The sequence below is a fragment of the Rousettus aegyptiacus genome, unplaced genomic scaffold (genome assembly GCF_014176215.1).
Source record: "Rousettus aegyptiacus isolate mRouAeg1 unplaced genomic scaffold, mRouAeg1.p scaffold_m13_p_7, whole genome shotgun sequence".
Classification (NCBI taxonomy): domain Eukaryota; kingdom Metazoa; phylum Chordata; class Mammalia; order Chiroptera; family Pteropodidae; genus Rousettus; species Rousettus aegyptiacus.
The window spans coordinates 9134528-9155698 of NW_023416310.1; the positions used below are offsets into that span (position 1 = coordinate 9134528).

General features: G+C 38.0%; 1 long non-coding RNA gene across 15 annotated transcripts in view; it reads right to left on the bottom strand.

Annotated features, from left to right (window-relative positions):
- LOC107515284 overlaps nt 1-21171 on the bottom strand; it is a 214419-nt gene that overhangs the window by 69479 nt on the left and 123769 nt on the right. For 12 of the 15 annotated variants that reach the window (XR_004951984.1, XR_004951985.1, XR_004951988.1 and 9 more), the window contains one exon: nt 5230-8198. This is a non-coding gene — a long non-coding RNA (uncharacterized LOC107515284). The remainder of the gene's footprint in view (nt 1-5229; nt 8199-21171) is intronic. The other 3 variants (XR_004951983.1, XR_004951979.1, XR_004951981.1) reach the window with 3 other exon arrangements.

Consider the following 21171-nt stretch of genomic DNA (forward strand, 5'->3'; position numbering starts at 1 on the left):
GGCGACCACTTCTGTGAGACTATGCTTCCCTCCATCTTTCTACTTTCCCTTGCTCTTTTTCCCATTCATGCCTTATTTCACTTATTCAAATAGTCCTTAATGCCATCCGTATGCCAAATATGCAGGCCACTCTTCTGAGAGTATTGCAATGTTTATCTATGAAAATTATCTCTTAGACAAAGCTAAAGGTCTTAGAAAATCAGGAGCTTTGTCATTTATATCTTAAAATCCCAAGTGCCCAAGGCAGGGTTCATGTTTTCCTTGCTCAGAAATTATATTTACAATAAAGTAATGCCTTCCACTCTGTAGATTCAACCCAAATTAATCATTATTTATCTGAATATTGTTTACCTACCTACTGGATATTAAACCTAAGTAGTTATGCTTCCAAGTTCTAGCCTTGAACACAGCAAGCATTGGCTGTTTCGTGATGTATACCTGGGGAAAGATAGCTTCTCAATTGCTTTATCTGTAAAGGGATAAAAATGCTTACACCGTTCAGGTAAAAATTAAATAATGTGTAAAATGCATTTTACACTTACACCAATGTCCTATGAGTAATGGCATTTAGTCTTAATGATCAAAATGTTTAGGAATCTTGTCAAAAATAACATTATAAACTCTCATAATGACACATAGTGAAAATTTTAGGAATGTCATCAGGACTGACCTGAGTGGCTCAAATGCAGTAAGTGATGTCCACCTTGTGTGTCAACAAAGACTACTATGGGTCATCTCGAAGCATCAAGATGACGTCATTAACATTCAGTTACTTCGATACAAAGGCTCTTGCAGATGTAAGGTTGAAAAATGATCAAGATATACAAATGGAGTCGCATGGTATGCAACAAGTCAACGGTAATTCACTCCTGACAGTTACCAGCACATGTGAAATGGCCAAGTCCTTGCAGTCTTTGAGCCACTGTTTCGGGATGGCTGCAAAGACGACATTTTCCCCAAGGGCTGGCATCTCATCAGTAAGAGTGTGATTTATGCTGGGAGAAGAGGAATAAAGAGAACTGTCCTAGGCAAACTGGGTTGTATAGTTGCCCCCTTCTATGTTAATTTAAAGAATACGGACTTTATTTTTTTTTAAAGGGCTTTAAGTACGGTGATGAAACGATGTGCTTTATGCTTCTAGGAGCTCACTCTGACTGCTGTGTGGAGAATGCTTCGGAGGTCAGTGAACCAGGATACAGGTAAAGCACTAGGGAGACTGCGGCAGTAGACAAGGTAAGAGATTGACTAGGACGAATGCATCAACTGAGAGATTCTAGAGACCGAGGTTAAAATGGAGGCATACGCTGACACTTTAAACGTAATTTAATGAAAGACTTGCCTCATAGCACACAATTTATAAATGTTTATTCACTCATCCGTTTTCATATTCAACGGATATTGGAGCAATGCTATAGGTGGGAACTGTCAAAACTAAAACATATGCCCTTCCCCAATCTTCGTACCCAGCCATGGGCAATATAGATTAGTATAGTATATGTCAAGTCTCTGTAAATTAATCTACCAATGTATTCAATGCAGTTCCTTTGATGCTTTCAACAAAGTTTCTACGAAAAAAGCAAGTGGACCGACCCTAATATTTGTATAGAAAAGTACTTTTCAAGTTTCTACTATTAAAAACGAAGTCGCAAAAGACAATCTCATGCATATAAATTTGAAAACTTTCGTGAGAACATCAAAAGACAAATGACGAGTGAGAAAAAAATACTCGAAATTCATGATTAAGGACTAAGAACACATAGACAATTCTAATGACATAGTAAAAATACAATGGAATATTAAACAAGAATTATGAGTAGGAAGTTTATAAGAAAAAAAATTCAAATAGCAAACTTACGAAAGACATTCAACTTTGTTTATAACTAACAGAATGCAATCAGAAGTTATAATTTATCAATTTAGCCAACATTAAAGTTTCAAAATACCTAAGCTGCAAATATATGAAGAAATAGTCATAAAAATAGTTGATGAGTAAGTTTAATAACCACTGTAATTTAAATTGGCATAATCTTTAACACAGCAAGTCAACTTCAGAAATGTATATTATTTAAGACATTATGAGAAATTTTCCATTACTAGTACTCTAATTTTCTATATCTTCTTAGTATTTTTGCCTGCTTATTCTTTTAGGTAATTTAAAAAGTATTTTCTTCTAATTTACTTACATTTATTTTATTTTATTACCATACATTTAAATTCTTCAATTTACATTTTAATTATTATCCATCAATAATAAAAAACTAAATCTATGTATTTCTTCCTGAGTATAGATTTTGATATGTAATATTATAAAATTCTTTATTTTCCAATATTATTTAAATAAATTATTATTTAAGAAATGTTTTATTTTTGTATTCATTTAAAAAATGTTTTCAATTAAAGAATTATAGAAAAAAATACATTTTTATTGCACAGCCTGAGAATTACCCCTATAAAATTATTTTTGTATATTTTGGAATTTATTGAGATTTTCTTTGTGATCTAGTTTATTACTTAAGTGTCTGTTGGGCCCTCCCATTTTTCTTTGTATCTCAAATTCATTTTCCTTTATATATCTAATATTATATTAAATGAATAAAAGTTAACATCTCTTACTAAATATATTGTGGAGTTCAGCTTTAGTGTTTTTTTAAACACAATATCATATTGTTCATGTTTTTTTCTGTATATTATGATATTTTAACATCTTAAAAAATCTTTCTGGTGGAATAAACTTCCTTCCTAGGAGCTAAGCAATTCTTAGTGACAGTAGTTCTTAGGACTGCCCCCCCCCAAAAAAAAATGCTCTTTAAAAATTAGTTTTTAGTTTTAGTTTTATTGAGGTATAATTAACATGTAAAATGCATATTTAAAGTATGCAAACGTATACATTGTGAAAGGATTCCCACCATCTAGTTAATTAGCACATTTATCTCCTCCTATGTTTGTCTTTTTTCTTTCTTTCTTTCTTTTCTTTTTTTTTTTTTTTTTTTGGTGAGAACATTTAAGTTCTCTCTTAACAAATTTCAGTTATGGAATACAGTGTTATCAATTATAGTCACATGTTTCACATTAAATTCGCAGAACTTACTTGTCTTACCGCTGCAAGTTCGCCCCCTTATCCCAGCCTCTCCCTGTTTCTTCACCCCCAGCTCCTGGCTTGCTGATTTCACTTAATATAATGGCCTCCAGTTTCATCTGTGTTGTAGCAAATGGCAGAATTTCCTTCTTTCTCAAGGTTGAATAATATTTCAGTATACACACACACACACACACACACACACACACACATACACACACACACGCAGACACCACATTTTCAAAAAACTAACCAATCTAGATAGATCCAAATAGGGGTGCCCTCTATTGGGCCCATGCACCCCAGGAAGCATTATTTCTCTGCTTTATGCATCCTAAGGCTAGGTACCAAGCATCTAGGAATCACTCCTATAGTTTAGAGCCTGCCAGAATTATTTAAACTAGCCAATTCTAAACTGTTTACCCTACCTTGTCCTACGATAAAGATTTTCGACTAAATCTGTTACTTTCAATGGCATTGACCTCTCCATGTTGTCACTTGGTCACCTTGATAAATTAAGACCCGAGCACAGAATACATATCTTCCCGGTCAATACTGAAATTACACTTTGCGTAAAACTGATTATTCTTATCTACAAATACATTTTTCAGAGTTCAATGAGGAAGCAGAACATCTCAGGGCATTATGGAATCGATGGTTTATGATACGAATAGGTTTTTATATTATTATGGAAGAACCTGGGGAAGTAAAGATCTGGAAGGAGGAAGAAAGAAGCCGAGAAAAGCCACAGACCAACTCTCCAGAGGCACTGGCTTTGGTGGAAAAGGGGCAGTTTGCAGGGAAACCCAGGAACTTGGAGCTGCTGGAGTGGGACCGTGAAGAAAAGCGAGTGGGAAAGCGTATGGAAAATTAAATCCTCTGCTTAGCTAGAGCTTATTCCGTACTGCTACCACCAAGCTTCTGGTGGTCAGCTGGGCCAGCAGTCAAAGACAACAGCTGGATGGGGAGATGAGGGCAAGCGGGGGCCCTCCAATGCCTCCACATCTCTCTGCTCTCCCATGTCACCCCAATGGCCTTCAGAAAGCAATAGCTCGGTTCTGCCTTGCAAATATCAAATGAATTCCTTTTTTGCCCTTCTCTAACCTGGAAACGCAGAGAGAAGGGGATTCTGGGAAACTGTTCTAGAGTAACTGAGTAGAAACAACACCAACCTTCAACTCTGTCCACGTTCAGTATGTTTGAATTTGCCAGCTACATCTTTGTTCATCTTACTATTCTGATCCTTTCTCTATTATTTTGACTTAAACTTGTCCCTTATAAAGAGTAGACATTTGTTTTATTAGTTATTTTTGTCCCCCAAAGAAGGTCGAATCTTTTAAAAACCATTTGTCTTTATTTTCAAAATTAATTCATGTTATTTTCTTGTCACCTGTTTCTGTGCTTCGTAGTCGTCATTTATATTTTGTATTTCTTGTGTTTTTGAACTTTGAGGTCTTTTGCTTTTATCTCTTTCTGCACTTTAATAGGTACACATCTGTTTTTTATTATTTTAATGATTACTTTTAAGATTTCAAAAAATATTCTTAAACATATATCTACCAGTCTAACAAGGTCAAGACAAACATGAACGTGTAATTGAAAGAGCATTAACTAGAAGAATAATCAGATGCTAATTTAAACCCAGCCCCTGCTGCTGGAAGCCGCGTTAGCTTCCATGTCTGTTTCTTCTGCTGATCTTGAAGGATTGTTTTATGGTCCAGTAGCCACACAAGAACAGGGCCTCAAATATTATCATCATCGCTGCCAATCTGAAATGCCAGCTATGTGCTAGACTATGCATACTCCTCGCATTACCTCATCTAATTCTCACAATATCCCTCCAAAGTAGGTGGTATCATTCTCATTTTACGGTTCCATAAACTGAGATTCGTGAAAGGTAAATGACTTGTCAAGGTTGCCTAGCTAGTAAGGACCGGAATGAGATTCGAAGCCAATTCTTCCTTGCTTCAAATCAATCCTCTTAACCACTGTACTTCTTTGCTAAGTTTTCTAAGCTCTGAGTCATACCTACTTACAAGCATGTTTTGGGAAAGGAATCATTTTATGTGAATACTCAATGAATTTCAATTGCCGTTGTAACCGTCATCTTCGATGCTTTCCACATGTAAAATGTTTAATGCACTTTTACTCACCCCTCCTGCTCCTTCACGTTGCCCTGCTCCGTCATCTCGTCCACGCTTATCCACGCCACGGTCCCACCCGCAGTATCCTGGTTACCTCGAACACCAGCCCCTGTAAAGCAGAGGGGCCTGCTAAAGATCCGATCATTCTGAATTCATTGGTAGATGGCGGAGGAAGACAATCATCTTTCTTCTTGCTTAAGTGGAAGCAGGTTTTCGCTGTTTTTAGCGACATCACATGAGCAGGCTGCAGATGACGTTTTTCACACAGAGTCATGGTATCGCAGGTGGAGAAGTCGCTCCATGTTCTGGGTGCTTGAAGTACAGGGGTTAGTCTTAAATGTTGGTGGAGGTGTGAGTTTTCACCATCCCCCATGTCTCCATGGGAATTTTAGAGGAAATCTGAAAGCTCTAACTATATCTTGATTTTTTTGAGATGCTTGGCATTAAAAAAAAAAAAAATTCTAACCAAATCCATTGAGTCTAATCTAAGCTCTTCAACCACAGAACTGAAAACCTGAAACTGTGTGGGTACATTTTATAGAGGCAACATTTGGGTAGAGTAATGGCAAGAATAAATGTATTGGCATTGAACGTACTTGGGGCTGAGAGCTGGCGTCCTCAGCTGCTAGCAGGCCTGGGGCACATCACTCAACCTCCCTGCGTCTCACTCAGCCCATCTATAAAATGCCTACCTGGCCAAGTATAATAAGGACGATAAAAAGTCATCAGCACGAAGAAAATATTCAGTGGATGGTAGTTGCTACTGGGGTGAGGTATGTGATTTCTGTTACGTCTCCCACATGAAGTGCTTTCTCTTCTGGGTAACCGCTGACTGACTGTCCAGCAAAAACGAACGCATATCGAGTCCACGGCTTGGTCAGCGTGAGCTCTGTCAACTCTATTCGTAGATTACAAACTATTTAGTTGATTTCCACATTTCTGCAGCCGAGGAGAAATATTTACTGGGCAGATTTAATTGAATTAAAACAATAAGATTAAAAAGAGTCTAGAGGCTGCCCCTTGGCTCCGACAAGGGACAAGTTGCCTTGCTCTGAGTAGCAAACTCATGCCAGCAGCTTGACTAATTTCGCAGTAACATGAGGAGGTGTGACTAGAACTGCAAAAGGGACTAAAACACTTGAGAAGGAGAGTTTTTCTCTTTACATCGTATTCACATCACAGCTCTGGGGATAGGCTTAGCTCACTAATTCAGACCAACACAGACAAGGAATGCAGAGTTTGCATGAAAAAACATTGGCTTAAACACCTCTGATGTAGGACAGTTGAGTTTCCATTACAGGCAGGGCTATCTTATAAATAAGTCATTTTTGCAAAGCCGAAATGGTAAGTTAGCCCTTTATAATTCAGACCAGATTTTCTCATAAATGTAAATTTATATTGGGTGATCAGGTGATCAGCCTCCCAGGTTGGCCATGCAAGTACTTCTACTCCAAAGAGCATGATGTCACAAGTGCCACGCCCAAACATTTAGCCCAATAAAGCAGTGTTCTGTGGCCAGATGGTTTGTTTGTTTGCTTGCTTTTTTTAGACAGTCCATACCATATAAAGTCGAACTCTCTTTGGGTACTGTTTACTGTTTTTAAAACAGTACTAAATGGCCATAAAGAATATAAAAACAACATAGGTTGTTTCTATGGCTTTTCTAGCACCTTCTATATAAATTATACTGGCTGCATTAGCTTTGTTATGTCGCAGGAAGCATCGCTTAACCCCAAATTTACCAAACTGTGTTTCATAGCTCAGTATTCCAGGAGATGTGAACGGTTCTAGGAAAAAAAAAAAAAAGTTTCTTAAAATAAAGTTGAGAAATGCAACACACATAAACGTCCTCTTAGAAATTCACAATGCACGTTCAGTTGTTAAAGATTCTGAGGTAAAAAAAAAAAAAAAAACAAACTTTCAGATGTCATATCTTCAGCTGTCATTAAAATAAATTTTAATCCATAACAAATTTTTGTTTCATATAACCCTAATTAAAATTCTCAGAAGAGTATTCAGAGAGACACTAGATTGGAAAATGTCGGTCTATTTATTTCCACCCAATAGTGTATATGTCGCCTAATACCCACAGTAGAATAACAACCCGATGCATATAATTTCAGTTACACTCAGTATTATGATATAAAAACAATGTACTACAGTTATGCCATAAGGTAACTTGAATTTTTACAGACTGCCTTGAAAAAGTAATGATTATGTTTAACATAGAATTCAGGAAAAAATAAAATATAAGTTTCTGTGGGAAGGTACTATAATTTCTCTTACTTCTATTTCTGGAGTTTCATTCAATCTTGACTTCTGGGATGGCATCTTCCCCACGGGAATTCACTCACAGAGAGGTTTGGGTTCCGAGTTCCCTCACAAGCGGGGGGAAATCGATGTGCGCTGGCACTCCTGCTGCGGAAAATACTCTCTGCACCATATAGACCTATCGGCTGCTCCCAGTGTTTTCAGTATTATTTTCTTTCTTCTTTTCTCAAGGGAATAGTCTACTCTCCCCGCAGTCTTTCTTATTCTGAGAAGGTATGTAAAAAACCCTGTCCCCACAGAAGAGTTTGAAAGTAAACTTGAGTTGGGTCCCAGTCTCTAAGGGGGAGGGTCCTGAACTGGTGAGATTTTATGCCCTGCTGATGGCAGAGATGAGTCCTATCACTTCTTGTGTGTGTGGAAAGTATGCATTCTGGCTAGGCAAGGGCAGGCACTTTTGGGGGAAATTCACTGTGCGACATGCATTTCCAGCACACACTAGTGCTCTGACCCAGAAAGGCCTGGGCCCGGCTCTCATCTGTAGCTCTGGCAGGCCTGCCGGAGACCAGCAGCTTCGGCTTATTTAATTACCTCCCTAGCCGGGGGAGTTCATGCTGCTTTCCATGGCACTTGAGAACTGCCGACACCAAAGGCTTTGGTTTCATGTACTTGAACTTGGTTGACACAAATATTTCAGTGGTGAATCAGTCCTGGAAAGGGAGGTGGGTAAGGTAGGGAGTGTTTATAGAAGACATTTCATCACCACTAGGCAAACATGTCTCATTGTTGGTTCAGGAGGCGCTGGTATTTTCCTCTTTGAAGGGGATGCTCAGTGAGCCAAGAGCTTCCAGCCTGGAGCTCGGCTCCAGGGAAGGGCAGTGGCCATTGCACACAAGAAACCCGCAGGACTAGCTGCTTAGGAATGTTGACAATCTCAGGGAAATAGTTTTGTGTCTTTCCTTAGGGGAGAAAAAAAGTTGGTAGATCTATGTAAAGAATGCCTGAGGCTATCTTGTGGAAACCTTGTCCTTCTGCCTGGCTGCCTTTTAAAAAGCTTCCCTAGCTACAGAACCCCAAAGATGAGGTCAAGAAACCTGTAATTTCAGAAAATCAGTACTGCTGGTATCAATGGTTAAAAAGCTCGATGGGAAGATGAGAATATGGGGTTTCTTTGTCTTGGGTAAATCACTTGACCCGTAAGTGAGAGAGACCCAGGTCTTGCATAGCATCTGAGGGTTCTCCAAGGGCCCTCAGCCTCCTGGTGGAGGGGAGATGGCACCATGGTCCCGAGTCCCCTCCCAAGCCTTGGGAAGTGGAATTCATCTGAACAGCTTGCCTTCATTCTCGGGGTGTGGCGTTATGAATGGCATGGGGGTCCAATGAGGATCGCATTTAGAAAAACCAAAGATGGGACATGCCAAGAAACACAAACCAAAAGGAAATATTTTAAGAAAATAAACAAAGCTACCGAGGCAAACAGACAAAGCAAGAAAGAGGAACAAAGGATTATTTGAGGCCTGAGGTTTGAACATTCTGAAGCCACACATGTGACGAGCCAGCCCAGGAACACAAGGAGGCTCACAGCTGTGTCGGCGTGGAGGTGGCCTGCTCCCAGCAGGGGCTCCCGCCCACGAGGCTCCGAGCGAGCCCGCTGTACCAGCTGACTGTGCAGACTTGAACTCAGCCTTGAGCTGTGCAGAAATCGGGGTCCTCCCCTGGTAGGCCACACAGACAGGGCTGAGAAGACGGATCCCACCAACCGAGTAGCTCCTGTCGGATGCAGTTAAGTGTCCTCCACTCTGCAGTTCATCGTTCGGGAACCGAGAAGAATATCAGCGTTACATCAAACAGAGTTAGAACTGTGTATGTCTACAAAGTTGGCTATCGGCACTTCTAACCAAGAACCCGTGACATCAATATTCCACTATCTCCAGAATCCCGGATTTCTGGAACTTAGTATTTTGAGCTGAATCATTTAAGTTTCCCAAAAATTTAAATCCTAGGAAATCAGATACGAGTTGGACATACTTCAGGGTCAAGCAAATGTTCTAGAAAATGGAATGAGGTCCCAGTGCCAAACAGCTTTTATCAGAGAGTAACCTCTCATCTGCACTGAATTTTAATCCATTTTCACTCTCTTTGGTGTACCCAGAAGGCTTTCGGTACCAGTTACCTAGGCTACGACAGAACGCCTTTCACCAAGATGCGCTATGGTGCCATGCCTGTGGCTTTTATGAGTGGGTCAAGAGAGCACATGCTGTGTGCGAATGGCTCTAAATCTGCTGTCAAACTATTGTCAGAAATATAACCATATCTGACTGCAAGTTATTTATGTGATTAAAGGCCAGAAAAAAAAAATGTGTGTCTCTCGAGGGATGAGCGTATTTCTTCTTTTCTGATGATGAAGCTCATCAGGTTTTCCTTGTTGCTGTGGTTGCCAGGAAACTCATCTCGAGATGTCACAATCATAACTCCAGAACTTCTCATTATCAGTGCAGCTTGGGCCTCCTTCTTCCCTTAGTTCTGCTTTTCGTGTGTGTGTGTGTGTGTGTGTGTATGTGTCCTTTCTTGAAATTAGTACATAAAGATCAGGAAGTGTTACTCTAATCAGTGAACTAAGAGCTTTCATAAGTGTACGGTCCTGGACTGCAGACTATTCCAAAAGGAACGTCTGCTATCCACTTATCTCCCCATGTGGGAGAAGTAACTTGTTTTAGAGAAAGACAGGTGGCAAAATTCATATTATAGAGGTGATAATCCTTTGTCTTGATCCTTGTTCCTGGAAGAGATTAGTTAGGCATGGAGAAAAAGGATAACTCACTGCTGCTTAGCTAAGCATGTGAACACATTTTTGGACAAGTACAGGGAGGTCACTGAGTCTAGGCTTGGGGCAGGAGATTGCAGAAAGGGCGTTTCGTGATAAAGTGGAAAGTGTCGTGTCGAAGTTTTCACGGTGTCGTAATGCTGGAGGAGGGGTAGAGAAAGGACAGAAAAATGTGGCAGGAAGCTGGAGACCTAATTGGTACAAGCGACTGAGGGAATATTTTGGAATTAGAACTTTTATATTCTACTGAAATTATCTGATCAACCAAGCTGTAATCTGGTTCATGATTTTCTTACCAGAATTACATCTTTTGACTTGTATGCCACAGAGAGGGCGGTTGGAGACGATAGAGAGGTGACAGGAAATGGGGAATGTTATCAGGGAGAAAAGGTTGTGGGGGTCCTCTGTTTAGTTGAATATCAAAATTAAAAGAAAAAGTAAAAATGGGCAAGGCAAAGTGTGGGAAAAGAAAATTTAATGTAAGCTGGTAATTGGAGTGAGATCTCCTAAGGAAAACGGAGGCTTCGAGACTCTGTCTGCAAACACGAATGGAGAGGCCACCGGAATCTGTAGTGCTTGGCTTGTGGAAAGAAGAGTGACTCATGGCGATACCGTCGAAAGGTCAGGGACGGTAGGGAGCCCTTGCTAGTCTACACTTGCAAATATATTTCTATTTAAGGGATCTCCAGGAGGCATCAGCCTAAAATTTTCAAGCTCTTTTTCCCACAGATCTAGGTGGATCACAGCACAATCATATGGAAATTGCCTTGTAACATAGGAGAGGGCATAGGTCAGGTGTGCTCAGTGCCAAGGAAACAGCTCAGGTACTCAAAAAGGAGGTTTCTATAAGCTAGATGACCAGAACAGGCTTCATGTAGGATGTAGATTAGGGGCAGGACTTGATGGATAACAATTTCTCTACTCTTATTTGTTGACTAGCAAATGGATAAATGCATGAACAGTCAGACTGGTAGTACTCTAAATATGTACTCTGTATATCTTTTAATAAAAGCTCTGATACTACGAGAAATATAATCTGAAGTACTTAATAACTTGGGCCCAGATGTAGGGGCACAGAAGAATAAATAGAAAGATACCTAATTTTACTCTATATATGTGATTTATATTTTGAGTTACCATCATAGAAATAATTGGTAATATCCAAAATACACAGAAATCATAAGAATACATCTGACTCTGGGGAGAAAGATTTCTAAGCATCAAAAGGAAATAATTAGCTATTGTAACTTATGTTATCTATATGAGGAGAGTTCAGCTTTAAGATGCTTTATCACTAGAACTTTGAACTCAAAAAACAAAGATAGTTATGATTTATAATTTGGTTAAAACATCTAACGTAGTAACATATTTCTCAGTTTAAGAAGAGAAATAATAAGGTCTACATTCTATCATTTTATGTAGACATATTGAGTTTTAATAATAATTTTAATAAATCATTTATACTCTGTTTATTTCCAAGCCAAAAAAAAAGATTTGCTATGATAGTTAAAAAGAAAAGAAATTGAATAACAGAAAGCATATACAGAGACCGGTGTGGTAGACTCTTTAAAAGATGGTGTCTTAAAATAATACCTAGATAAGGGGAATGAGATGGAGATTTCATAGGTGGCTTTCACACACCAAGCTCTTTATTTCCTGTACCTGAGTGCCCTCACAGGTATTTGCCCTTCGATTTGCTCAGAACATATTCTAAATGTGCTAATTTAGTTAGACTGTAAAAGCCTAAAGGATTTATATAGTTTTCTCTACAAATAAGCACTTAAAATCAATAATTGGTGATGTGTATATAGTGTTGCATGGCCCTCAAAACACATTCACCTACACCCATTATGTCAGACTTCAAACACTTGGAAACTGAAACTTTCATGTGCTGTGTTCTAGCACTGTGCCTATTTTATAAAGTGTTTTTCCTACTATTCTCATTTTATCCTCAGACTATGAAGTAATAAAGACTTTCTTATTCCCAGTTTATAGATGAACCTAGAATGCTACCACCAACTTGATTCATTATTTAGAATGATCATTAAGAAAACTTATAAATATTCTTCCCCATAAATTCATTTACTTCTACTCTTTGATTTACAAATTTTGTTTTTATTTTTCAAACAGTTCAATATTAATGTTGCATCATTTCTCCCTTCTTGGTAAAAAAAAATATATATATATATTATCAACTCTATCAGGTTTATTTGTCTTCCAATTCCAGCAACATGGTAGACTGAACTAAAGTGAAACCATTTTTTCCACAAAATATTACCAACAGAATAGTGTTTCAAATATTTGAAACAGAGAAATGCCCAGCTGTCGGGAATAAAAAACGAGTCAAAAGACAGGTTAAAATAATTACATATGATATTTAGGGTAGGGGTGGGGGTATTAAAGCAGTATCTATAAGGACATATACATCTGCAAACATATATATTTATATATGTTAATAATAAAGAATGGAAACCTATAAGCTAAATGTGCAGCTCAAGATTTTGCCTGAAGAAATTTGGAGGAAGGAAATAATATAGAAAAGCAAAATAAAATAGAGAAAAACAAACCCCAAACTTATTCTTTGAAAGGCTAATACAAGAGTCAAATTGATCACAAAACTAGTCAAGAAAAAAAATTAAAAGAGTATATAACTATAGTACAGTGGAGACTTTTTCCAATCTTTACAGAAAGTTAAGAATAGTTTTATTTCTATAAATTTGAAAGTAATTAATTTAATTTTTTTTAAAAAAAATAGTAAATTATCATTACTGATCGAAGGAAAAATAAATTGAAAATCTATTAAAGATGTTGAGAGTTAAAAAAAATCCATCTCACTCCTTTTCATACCCTTGCCTTTCCACAAATCTAAACATCAACACCATCAGGCTCAGACAGTTTTACAGACAACTTTTCCTAAATCTTTAAGGAACACAAAAGCTCTGTCTTAAACAAACTGTTCCAGACAATAATAAAACCAAAAGGAATTCTCTCAAACTCATTTTATGAGTATAGGATGACCTTGATTCCAACACATGACAACCAAGGAAAGTTATAGACAGATTTCATTTATTAACACAGATGCTGATATCCTCCACATCAAAGAAACAAAATCGTTCCACTCTCTTCATCCTCCAACTATCAGAAACCAAGAGAAGATCCCCATGGTAGATGTAAACCAAGCTTCCCCAGTCATTCTTTATCATCAGTCAAGAATGTGGACTACTGGCTACTCTCCCCCAGAGACATCAAGCTGGCTCTCCTCACTGAGACTATAGCCTTAACCTCCATCCCAGGCCTCCTCTTTCATGATCAAGAATCAAGAGAAGGCTTACCAGTGCTGAAGAAGGACCCAAAGTATTAGAAACACACATAGTTGGAATGTTTAAATGATCAGATTGGGAATTTAAAATGACTGTGATTAATATGCTAAGGGTTCTAATGGATAAACTAGACAACTTGCAAAAACAGATGCTTATTGTAAGAAGAGAGATAGAAATTCTGAGAAACAAACAAATAAAATAAACGCTAGAGACACTGTATCAGAAACACTACATTGGACATGCAGAATGCCTTCGATAGACTTATTAGTAGACTGGACATTGCTGAGGAAAGAATTTCTAAGCTAGAGGATATATCAAAAGAAACCTTCTATGCTGAAAAGCAAAGAAAATAAAAACTGAAAAAAAAAACAGAAAAGAATATCTAAGGATTGTGGGACAACTACAAAATGTGTAATATGCACATAATGTGAATGCCAAAAAGGAAAGAGAGGAATAGAAGATATACGTGAAATAATAAAGACTAAGAATTTTCCCAAAATTAATATCAGACACTAAATCGTGAACCCAGAAACCTCAGAGAACACCAAGCAGAGTAAATGCCAAAATCAATACAAAAAAAAAAAAAAACTCTATACCTAGGCATATAATTTTCAAACTACAAAAAAGCAAATATGAAGAAAAAATGCTGAAAGAAGACAAAAGAGAAAAAATCTTACTTGTAGAAGCACAAAGATAAGAATTCCATCCGACTTATGCTCAGAAGCCCTTCTAGCAAGAAGATAATGGAGTGCAATAAAGTGTTGAGAGAAAAAAACCTCCAACCTAGAATTCTGTATTCTGAGAAAGTCTTTTAAAAGTGAAGACATAAAGACTTTCTCAAACAAGAATTGAGACAATTTTCTGCCAGTAGACATGCCTTGCAAGAAATGTTAACAAGAATTCTTTAGAGAAAAGCAAAATAATATATATATAAGATATTCAGATCTACATAAGAAAAGGAAAACCATCAAAGGAGGAATAAGTGGAAGCAAAATAAAAAATTTTATTTTTGTTATTCTTAATTGATCTAACAGATATTATTTGTTCCAAATAATAGTAACAATTTATTCAATTATGTATGTATGCTTATGTACATCTTATGCGCATATACACATATGTATATGTGTGTATACATGTATAATGCATAGGTGCTTAACTATATATATACATATATATACATACACACATATATATTTAAAATAAATGACAACAATGATACAAGGAATAGGAGGAAAGAAAAGAATTATTTTGTTATCATAAGGCGCTTACACCACCCATGAAGTTGTGTAGTGTTATTTGAAAGTGAAAGTGGACTTGAATTAGTTGTAAATGTATATTGCAAACACTAGAGCAACCACTTAAAAAAGTAATAAAAGAAATATAACTGATACGCTAAGAAAGGAGAGAAATTGGAATTACACAAAATGCTAAACTAGAATCACACAAGACAGAAAAAGAATATAAAACAAAATAGAAACATAAAACAAGGGCAACAAAAAGAAAACATTAACAAATATAGTCGATATTAATATAACTCTATTAATAATCACTTTAAATGTCAATGTTCTAAATGCACCAATTCAAAGACATATAGTCAGTGTGGATCAAAAAATAAGGCCCACACATATATATTGTCTGTAAGAAAACTATTTTAAATATTAAGGCACATATAGATTAAAAGTAATTGGATGATGAAAAGTATACCATGCTAATATCAATCAAAATAAAACAGGAGTAACTATATTAATTTCTGAGTAGACTTCAAAGCAAGAAAAGTAATCAGGGATAAAGGACATTGCATAATGTTAAAAGAGTCAATTCTCCAAGACCTAAGAGTCTTTAGTATGCCCCTGATAACAGTATAAAACTATGCAATGTAACAACTAATAGAATTGCAAGGAGAAATAGATGAATCCACTGCTACAGTTGTAGACTTTAACACCCCTCTATCAGAAATAGTCAGATCCAGCAGGGAGGAAATCAGTAAGGACACAGCTGAACTCAAGAACATCATTACCTAGATATAATTGACATCTATAAACTATTATATCCAATGACAGCAGGATACACCTTCTTCTCAAGCTCACATAAAACATTCACTAAGACAGACCACATTCTGCGCTATCAAACACACCTTAACACATGTAAAAGAATAGAAATCGTACAATGTCCACTCTTCAATTACAACAGAACTTGTCCTTTCAATATCGATTTGGCTATTTCGGGACTTATGCCTCTCCATAGAAACCTTAGAATCAGTTTGTCGATGTCCAACGAACATGCTGAGATATCGATTTCTATTGCATTGAATCTATAGATCAAGTTGGGAAGAACCGACATCTTGAAAACGCCGAGCCCTCTTGGGCTAACACATTGGATTGTCAGTGCGTGCCACGCAGTTCCTGTCCTGCCTGGGAGACCGTGGAAGGGCCATGAGAGTCAAGTATCCTGGAAAGCTGAGATAGCACAGAGGGGACAGCCGGCTGCCTCGGGAAAGTTTGCAAAGTGAACTTCGTGTGAGCGATAAACAAACGTGTCTTAAACCGCTGAGGTTTGAAGGTTCTCCGTTACCATAGCAAACCCTAGCTCATCCTCACCTCTACGACATGGCCCTGAGTGGTGGTGACGGTTGTCAAAAGTTGGTGGTAGTTGGTCTTCATAAAGACCATCAGGCCATTTCCCAAAAGTAACGCCTTTATGGTCCTTGACCAAAATAATACTTTCATAGTCAAAGTAACAAAATCAAGAAGATACAAACACACACACACACACACACACACACACACATATCACATAAATATGTGTGAGATATATATATTTATGGCATGTGTGTGTACACACACACACACACCATAAATTCAAGGACATAGACAAGGAATGTATCTCTTGTCTGGAGCGTTCCACCAAAGTCTAAGCATCAGATAAACAGTCTTCTCCCTGCATTGATTCTGGAGGCTCTCAATCTACTTACAAGTAATTATATAGGCATTATGCTCACAAGCATGAATGGATTACAAACCATCCCACCACTAAGTAAATTTAAGCAGCCTTCTTGATCTCTATCAGGAAGGCCTTCCCCGCTTAACTAGTTCCACATGGCAGACAAACCTTGCTGCCATCTGCTCGAATGGAAACACGTGGCAAGACCCTGCAGTCAAACACTTGCCCTTGGTAAGGAGAGAGACCCTGGGGAATTGTTTTTGGAAAACCACCCTCTCGGCATACAATTTGTGGCTATGTTTTGCCCTTTGTCCCTTGTGTGAAATGTGCTGTTTTGATATGAACGTCACTATGGATGAATGTATATGAGATCATATTTACATATGCTAACCGCCAGCATGGTCCCCAGTAGCGATGGGGAGGGCGGGAGGATGCCCACTCTGCCACACCATGGATTGTCGTTGGGTGATGATATCAATGTCTTCCAAGCCACAGAAGGAAAGGAGCCGTCTCGTAAAGTCCCCTAGACTTTCTGCACGGTCGTTGCGGTGTGGTGTCTTGTCATCCTCCTCCGTCATCTTCATCGAGCTAACTTACTGACCTTTTAAGATTCATCTCTGCTGAGATACCGTCTTTGACCACCCCATGTGGGTTAGGCGACTCTTCCTTTTGTTCTCTTTACCCTGCGCTTATGCCATCCCAATATAACACAAAGGATACTTGCATACGATGTGGTTTCACATAATGCTAGAGCTTTTTTTGGAGGCTGGAAGAAGTTTAATGATGTTTCAAAGTCATATTGTCCTGTGCACTTTTTTATGCCATGGGCATTAATTTTCCAGATCCAACTTAAAACGAAAAGTGAGACATCCCACTATAGGTGATTTAGAGCATTCCCCTCCCCTAGACAGCTCATGTGAGATCGGTCCTGAAAACGTCGCCAAAGAGAACTCAAATACTTTTGAAAACTCTGAGATTAGAGAGGAGAAAAGATAGGGCGCCATAGTCATTTCACTAAGAAAGAAGGCAGCTTGCACTTCGCAGAGCATACTTGATGAGATGAAAGCCATCCATAGACACCATGGATAACCGACCACATACTATGGAGCTAGCCTTAGGTCAAGTGCAGCGGCAAATGCTAAGGATTCAGTGTGACTAACAATAAGGCTCCCAAGACAAGGCAAGAAATAGTCCAATCGAACACAAACACTTAACCAGAAGGAGAGCAAACACATACTAAATATAATCCAGTTTGAATCATAATCAGTTGCAGCTTTGTAATTCGAATGTTCACACTAGAATCTTAGTGGGGGAGGGAAAAAGGATTTTCGAATTCACCAAAAATACATAATATTTGTTTTATAACCGGCTATATATGACTCATTCTTAACAAGTTCTTCTATTGTCTTAAATATTTTTATAGATAAATGATTGGACAATGAGCCAAGTTTTGGGGGCAGATGTGAGCAAAACTACGTTAGGTTGTCCACCCTACAGAATCCTGCCTTAAGGAAGCGTATTTCTGCACACGTGTATGATGTGTTGTCATAGCGCTCATATGTCCTACATAAGGATTTGTTCATGGGTTTTTCTCGCCACCAGGATGAGAGCTTCTTGAAGACAGCGTCCTGCACATTTTCTACGGCTCACGTGTGTCACGTGGTACCAGGGGAACCAACGGTGTGAATTCTAGTCCGAGGGGATGGGAAGAGACAACTGTTTCTGCTCAAGCGATCAGGCAGAGGGGCGAATTCTTCCTTTCTCCACCTTTTTGTGCTACTCAGGCCTTCAACAGCTTGGATGAGGCCCATCCAAAGGAGGGCCACCTGCTTTACTCTGTCCACTGATTGAAATACTAATCTTGTCTCGAAACACCCTCACAGACACAGCCCCAAATAATATTTACCTAAATACCTGGGCACCCTGTGATCCAGTCAAGTTGGCACATGAAATTAAACATCCCACTCTTTTTCTTTTCTTTTTTTCTAACATCTAGATCCAAGCTTTCTGTAACAAAATAAGAGGCCGAAAATCATCGAAAGGCATTTTCTACAAAATGGGAATTTTTAAATTTTGCGTTTCATTTTTTTTCCTAAGGATAAAGTTAGCAATTAATTTCTTATGTTGAATACTTTATTGCAGCTTGTCACATGTAAGGTGAAGGTGTACATATATTAAAACAGGTTGATAGAGCTACAGGTCATTTTTATATTCCTTTATAGTGTATATTTGAAAGCCTTCTAATACAGCGTACCATTTTTCTTACAAAAGCAAATGCATATATTTCATATTACACGTGACATGACCTGATGTGATTACTTTTCTTCTCAATAACCAGTGATCCGATGAAAATGAGAATAGTTTAAAGGAATCAGAGCATTCTGATGCTGGTAGATTTTTGCTTCTTACATTGCATTCTAGGTCATCAGCCAAGAAGATAACAAATGCAGAAAACTTCTATTAACAATTGTAACAAAACGGTGGTTGAGCGATTTCCCATATCCAAATTGTTATTATCTTTATAAGAAGTGTTTATGCACTAGTAAAGTACCAGTTTTTGTTTCCTGATTTGATTACTCACAGTAGGGAGCAAACAAAAAGAACCCCTCGTTGTGACTCTCAAAATCGGCATTCACTCTGGGCAGCACAAACAGAAGCAAGTACAGACATAACTCATTATTAACGCTCTATTCTTTTATTAACATTGGCTAGTTACACCAGCGCTAGCTGGGAAATGATGCAGTGTTCTTATCTGACTGCAGGATCCTCATGTAAGGTGTAAAACTGCTTTTAGAGTGTCACAAAATTTGATCTCTGCCACTGCTTGTCAAACATTAGATCGCGGTATTTAAATAGAAAACACGGACTCACATCTCCTCTAATCTGAGTATTGTTTTACATTGCATGGAATGTTTCTGAAAGAATCACATGTTCTTCGGGGACAAAGACAGATTTCCTAATCTCTTTGTATAGTTAAAAAAATAAATTTGAAGATGTATTTTTTTTTTTAAAAGGAAGGTATAATGAACGCAGTATTAAAGATGGCTGTGACCTTAACTGGGGAGAGAAAAGCAGGTGTGATGTTAGAATCACATAGCATGTTTGTCAGCATTCTAGTTTCTGGGTGGGATGGGGGGCACATCAGAAGGCAAAAAAAAAAAAAAATTTAATTTAATTCCCAAAAGCTTTCTCTAAAACCCAAACTAAAACCAGTTAGATTATGAAGTTGAAAAGTAAGGAGACTTGTAAATGTGTCCTCAATCTGAAAAAAAAACCATCTGATAACTAACTACATGGGAATAAACATCAATGGTTTGAATGTGTTTTCATTCTGTCATTGTAGAGTAAGAATAGAGATTACACAGCTAATTTACAAATACATTTCTTCAATCGTGAGCCGCATTTTTGTGCTGTTTACAAGAACTAGATCAAGAAATCTGACCTGAGCTAATAGCTGCTGCATTCACGGGAAGAAAAGTAGGGAATATGTCTCTGCCTGAGTTTTAGGTTGAAATCAGAAATCATCTCACAGAAACACCATGGCTTAGATTTCAGAAACGTCTATGGATGTCTATTTGACCTGTATTTCTCATTTGTCACTCTAAAGTCTCTCTTATTGGTAGAAATGGTTAATAAGATCAATTTTTAAATTGGAGACTGCTTATATAAGTTAACTCCTGAGTCAGTTTGCCAAGAGAAGACCTTTCCCTCAGATTCTTACTACATTTGTCTCTCAACATAGAAAAGTGAGTTCAGGGAGAGAGCAAATTCAACAAATATTTCTTGCACATTTATGCAGCTAAGCATTACCCTAGAAACTAGCTGATACTAAGCTCCTAGCTTTTGAGTCCTGACCATGCGCCACTCATTGTCTCTGAAGCCTATGACAACCCTACGTGGTCGTTAGGAAGATCCATGTTTTAAGCATGAGGATACTGAGCCTCCTCGGGACTGGTAAGTGCTGGGGCTGGCGTTTGAATTGAGATCTCTCTCGTTCTGAAGCTTTTCATTCCTTTACTCTACAACAGACAATTTTAAAGGAACTTACAGCCAACCGGATCGTTTGATGAGACACAAATTCTGTACAACTAAAGGTTCGCTGCCTTCCGTGAACATTTGGAAACTATAAAAGGTCAAATCAAACCCCTCTTCATCTCCATCTGTTTATTGTAACTATGTTACGTTACAAATTGAAACCTTCAGTCAAGACCACCTTAATTGCCTGATAGGTTTGTTAATTTTTACCATCTTTCCATTTTTCCCAGGGTACAGACCAGATCGCCTCACCCCACTATATGTACACTTTGCTGTGGGGGGATCCTGGGGGAGACATCCTGTGACTGACTTTTTGGTTACAAAAGGTTACCTAGTAAAGAACTCACCAGAAGGCCCATAAAGACGACTTGCGGATGGCTTATTATCACAAATATTACCATTTATGGGGTTTGGGAAGGTACTTTCTTAACATCAAAGGTCAAAACTATCATTCTGATTTAGCATGTTCAACTTTAAAAAGACATGAGCTATTGCTTAAAAACTTATAGCTTCAGGAAATTAGGAACCGATATCTTTAGGAAAATAAAAAGCCATATGTATCAT